Here is a 6,064-nt window from a genome sequence, read left to right on the forward strand (position 1 = left end):
ACATTGTGAGGCCAAATTGTATGAATTGCCTTCAAACCTATGCATGCTAAATTAAATCTGTATTTTCAAGATGGCAGTCACCTTAGGCGAAAAGGACGTTTTTAGAGAATGATCGGAAGGTTCGGAAGCTAGTGTGCGCCCTTCTAGACTACATTGAAGCTTCTCTCCGACACCTCTTACCTTTCAGAAATGTAGTACCTACTCTGCTCCTGGGATTCTCTGTGGTTGTCCGCAATGTTTCTTTCTAAATTGCACTTCAGCAGTATCACCCTCTAGGCAGCATCAATAGATTTTTAAGAACAGAAAGCAGAGGGGCAAATGAACTACTAAGAATAGGTACATTCCTGGGTCAGTTAAATCCAACTCGACATCCTTAGTGCTTCTGTAATGCGATAATACCGATGATCTACCTCACAGCGATGTTGTGAGAAATAACAAATTAATGACTGTAATGCACTCTGAAAATAGAAAGGGCCCAATAAAAGCTTGTAATTATTAACGCTAATCATTTGCAAGTGACCTAGAGATTACTGTTAAGTTATTGCATACTTCTTGTCATCCATTCTTTTCTTGTAAGTTTTGGACTTCTGGCCCCAAATTCTGTGTTGAGAGAGATTATATGTTGCTACACTGCAGCCCTCAGGAGCCCTCTTAGCAGAAACTTAGAAGCAACACTATCCCTGCATCTCTTGTCTCTAAAATTTTCTCTTCCCTATTGTTGAAATTGGATATAAATTCTTGATATTTATTCATTCACTCATTCATTCATCCATCCATCCAACTGTTATTTATTGAGCATTGCAGGCACAGAACTGGATTCTGGGGATACAAAGATGAAAAAAATACACATGGTACCTATTCCCTTGGAGTTTATAGTTTTAGAGACAGAAATAAAATAATCTGGCAATTGTAAAGAATGTACAGAGTGTACTAAGATGGAAATAGCAGAGGATGCTAGGAGGGGGCAAATGACCCCACATGGGAGCTGAAACATACAGCCAGGGACTGGATTGATAGGATATTGTTGAATTGGAACATCATGCCTCACCCTTAAAGGTCATCCTGTTTCCTTCCATCACACTTTCCTAAAAGAACTGTACTTATGGATGAACTTTCCCACCACCTTATTTCTCCAGGTAACAATTCATCAATGTCCTTTGTACTTCCTCTCTTTAAAAAAATGAATGCAAGAGGCAGATCTTTTACCAAACCAAGGAGGACTTACCCTATCTCCCCAGCTACCCAGGGGGCAGAATGAATAACTCATAACCAACCACCAGAAAGACGTGCAATAATCTGTTAGATTTCCATGTCTGCTGGACCTTGAACATTTTCTGTGAGGAGTACGGAGCTCCTCGTGCAGGTTCATCTTTATCCCAGGACTAACTATGACCCTGGTTAGGGGAATATCCTAGTCAGGGCTTGAGGTTATTAGTCCTGCTATCCTCAATACCTCCCTGACCTGGTACCCTGATCTCTCCTCCTTCCTGTGTCTCGGTGGTTAAGGTCGTAATTAATTTTCCAGTTCCTTGGAGGCAGGATGTATCCCTCGTTCTCTCTACACTGAGGTTTCCATCTTGCACCTCAGCCCTTCTTTGTGACTGGACAGTTCCACCACCCACCTCCCCAGTCACAGCCCCTTTTCTGATGATTTCTATCCCACAGCAATAGGTGCTCGACTATGGCTTTCTGTCCTTTCCCGACTCAGCCTTGGACGCCGGACTTGTTTTGAATGGTTTGTTAATGGTACTTGAATCTGGCCTGTTCTCCCCTTCCTTACCTCCCCGCCTTCCACAAATATTTATTGAGTCCCTCCTCTGATCTCCACACAGTGCTTAACCCTGGGGACACAAATGTTTAAAGTAACATTCATCCCTCCACAACTTTTTTTTTTTTTTTTTTTGGCTGCATTGGGTCTTCGTTGCTGTGCGCAGGCTTTCTCCAGTTGCGGCGAGAGGGGGCTACTGTTCGTTGCAGTCCGTAGACTTCTCTTGTTGCAGAGCACGGGCTCTAGGCACGCAGGCTTCAGTAGAGTAGTTGTGGCTCGCAGGCTCTAGAGTGCAGGCTCAGTAGTTGTGGCGCACGGGCTTAGTTGCTCCGCGGCATGTGGGATCTTCCTGGACCAGGGCTCGAACCCATGTCCCCTGCATTGGCAGGTGGATTCTTAACCACTGCACCACCAAGGAAGTGCCACACAGCTTTCTTTAGAGTCACCAAATACTGGGAGGATCCTTGCAGCTTCTCAGCCTACTAGGGTGGAAGGCATTTAAAAATAAGTTCAACTAAGGCCAGGGTTTGAAGCTGTCACTTCAGAAAGTGACTGCTCCCTGGGTACTCACCAGACCAGCAGGCTGCTGACTCTGACCAGCTTGGATCTCTCTGTTCTGACTTTGGGCTCATTCAGTGTCCTCTCAACTTTGCTCAGCAATCGTCTTTCTCCTGTGAGTACAGTCTGACCCAATAAATGGCCATTCTCTCTGCTCCACACATCCTCTAATTCCTGTAATTGCTCCTGGACTCTATAATGGGCTTTGATTGTAACCATGAATCGTTTTTCTGTGTTTGGTTTTCCCAAAGCCCCAAGAGAAGTGCTTTACTCTGTGATTTCTTGGATTTGACCTGTTGGGCCAATGTTTTAGGAGCTCAGTCAAGTATGTGGATACCAGCACCCATGGATCCTCATCTTCCTGCCTGGACTCCTACCAGCTGGACCCATTCTCCTGCTCCCACTGGAATGTGGTTTTAGCAGAGAGGGGAGAGTGCAATGATTTCTTGCTTGAGAGTTGCTTCACGTAGTGGGAAGCCCAGGCTTGGAGCCATCATGGCATCAACTGGATGTCTCAAATCTCCATAAGGTTCATTTTTGTTTACTTAAGGTTGCACTCTGTTATTATCATCATGAAATACACTTCTGAACTAGACGCAGGAAAAAAGACACAATGGGTTAAAATCAACCAAGATTAGCAAATTCAAGGGAAGAGTATGGTTTTAGGTATTTTCTTTAATTCAGATCACTCAGAATAATGTGCCCTAATCGTACTTTGTAAATATCTGTTTATTCTACAGATAAATATATATAACAAGTATACAATAGATACAAAGAATTGAATGCTCTGTGTCCTGTCTTGTATGATTTAGGAATCAGCCTAGGTCTAGGTCGGCTGTGTCCCTCATTGCCTATTTTCTAAACCCCAGGATTTGGAGAGAATCACTATTTTTTTTTTAAGTGCTTGTTAAGGAAAGCTTGTAAGGCTATAGTTTAGTACAATTATGATGTTAGATTCTGGGACTGCTAACCTGGCAGTCCTATGACCCCAAAGGATAAATTAATTTAAAGTAGATAAAGAAGAACTACAATTATTACCTTTTGTAGGGCCAAGGAGTGCTTGTTAGGAACAAAGTGTGTGATCGAATGCTAATGATGGTTCTGCAGGCTGAACATTTCTGAATACTTTTGGAACACAAATTGCTCTTGGTGGATGTAACTCTTTCTCGTGAAATTTGCTCCTTGGGGAAGTATAAAGAAAAGTATGTCTTTCTTAGGTCTGTTGTTCAGAGAAAAATGGCACTGCTTTTATATAATGAGGAATAAGGTAGGAGAGGGAGATGGCTATATCACATTATCTCCATTTTGTCATTCTGTGTTGGGGATGGCATAGAGCCAGTGCATCTGAACATTATTATAGAACATGGTCGCTATTTATCAAGTACATTGCAATGTATTTTTCTTTAATTTTTAAAAATTTTATAAGTTTTTATTTTATATTAGAGTTCAGTCGATTAACAATGTTGTGTTAGTTTCAGGTGTGCAGCAAAGTGATTCAGTTATACATATACATGTATCTATTTTTTTCCCATTTAGGTTGTTACATAATATTGAGCAGAGTTCTCTGTGTTATACAGTAGGTCCCTGTTGGTTATCCATTTTAAATATAGCAGGGTGTACTTGTCATCCCAAGCTCCCTAACTATCCCTCCCCCCTTATTTTGGGGATATAAATCTTCAGATGACATAGCAAGAATGTATCCTCTTCAATTGTCACCAAAGGAGGACAGAACCCCAGTTCCTCAACTGTTCTAGACAGAGCCGGGACTCTGTGCCTCTTTTTCAAGTACTCTGAGGTTAAGTTGGATGATGTTTCTTGGAAAAGCAAGTGATGAAATATTGTAATAAAACAATCGTTATACCCTGGATTTGTGAAATTTAAAAAAATAGCTTTAGATGCTTTCATGTGGTTTTTTTTCTTTTTTAAAAAAACTTAGAAATATTTTCCATTTATGCCTCTATATGTTAGAATAAAAATTATATGATCCTACATTATGGGATTGTTCACTCTAAGGTACTGCCCTACTGAGAGAAACCAGCCTTTATGAATGCTTAACCCTGGGCCTGGAATCTGTAGTTCATATGTTTTAGTAAATTCCTGGCCACTGCCTTGCTTCAGGTGGATGTAGACGAGTACTTTCACCTCCTTGGACTTTTATTGGTGTCTCCAAGAAGTGAGGGTTAATATAGAAAAAGTCATCCAATTGCTTGGCTAGCGCTGTTCCCTGTGCAATGTGGCATTCAGTGCCCCAAGAGTCCTACATGGACCTTCACCCAAGTTGTGAGGGAAGTTGGTGGTGAGGGAATGCAAAAGATGCTGGTGGATATAACCACCAAGAATCTGCCCATCTTTGCCTTCTGTACCTGCACATAGGGTACCCCAGCCTCCTCCACATGCCTCTAGCCTGAGATAGGAGTCGACATCTGGGGTTCTAGGTTACTTTGGTGGAAACGGCCACCAAAGTAGCCCCCCTCTAGACTCGGTCATGCATAGATTGTTGTGCCCTGGGCACGTGCCCAGGTAATTCATTGGAATGGTTGCTTTGCCCTGTGATCTTTAACACACCAAGATTTGTGGTCATCTCTGAGACTGCATTGCAAAGTCAAGGCCATGTCCAGTCACTCTTGAGATCTCAGCAGACCTGTTTTTCCCAACCTCTTTTCTTCATCCTATTGTTTCATTCTTTATTCCTTTGAAAGTGAGGTTTCAACAAAATGCTCATCTCAAAAAGAAATCAATGAAAAGACCTAATAAATTCATAACTTCACACCTAAAAGGCTACACAATTGTGCATGTTTTTGAAAGCCAGGTCTTTATATTTGCATGTGCTAAAAGAAACCTCTCAGACATACAGAATAAAATCCCCTATATTTCTTATTCTTTCTCAACTCCTTCTACCTTTTAGAATAACAAACTAAAGGATTTTAGGATAAAAGGAAATGTTCAGTATGCTGCCAAGAATGGACAACACCAGCTCACATCTTAAATACCATGAATTTTCTTCTCTACTCATATCTGTTCTTCGATTCACACTCACAGTATGTTAAGCTCTGAATTTCATCATAACGCACCACAGCATTACAGGTCTAATCCTCACCACTAAATCAGAGTCCTGAACTGATTCAACAAATTGAAGGGACTCAACATAGGTGGATTTGCTGCTGAATACCTTGCTTTGATCTCTCTAAGGATCTGAAGTTAGCATACTTGCCTTTGGGTGTCTGCCAGTCTTTTATTTGAAAAATCCAAACAAAGATATCTCCCCTCAACAGTGTATACCTTAGGGAGACTTCCAGACAACATCCCAAAAGACAGAGCTGCCGAGAGATAGCAAACAACGTTCAATAAATAAAACCTGTTTGGGTGAATGCCTTCCGGTGTTGTATGTTTTGGTGCAGCAAACTTTCCCAGTCAGTTAAGAATTGATGGACTGGGGCTTCCCTGGTGGCGCAGTGGTTAAGAATCTGCCTGCCAATGCAGGGGACATGGGTTCAATCCCTGGTCCGGGAAGATGCCACGTGCCACGGAGCAACTAAGCCTGTACACTACAACTACTGAGCCTGCACTCTAGAGCCCGCGAACCACAACTACTGAGCCTGAGAGCCACAACTACTGAAGCCTGCATGCTCTAGGGCCTGCGTGCCGCAGCTACTGAGCTCATGTTCTGCAACTAATAAAGCCTGTGCATACCTAGAGCCTGTGCTCTGCAAAAGAGAAGACACTGCAAGGAGAAGCCCG

This window comes from Pseudorca crassidens, chromosome 21 (assembly GCF_039906515.1).
Source record: "Pseudorca crassidens isolate mPseCra1 chromosome 21, mPseCra1.hap1, whole genome shotgun sequence".
Taxonomy (NCBI): Eukaryota; Metazoa; Chordata; class Mammalia; order Artiodactyla; family Delphinidae; genus Pseudorca; species Pseudorca crassidens.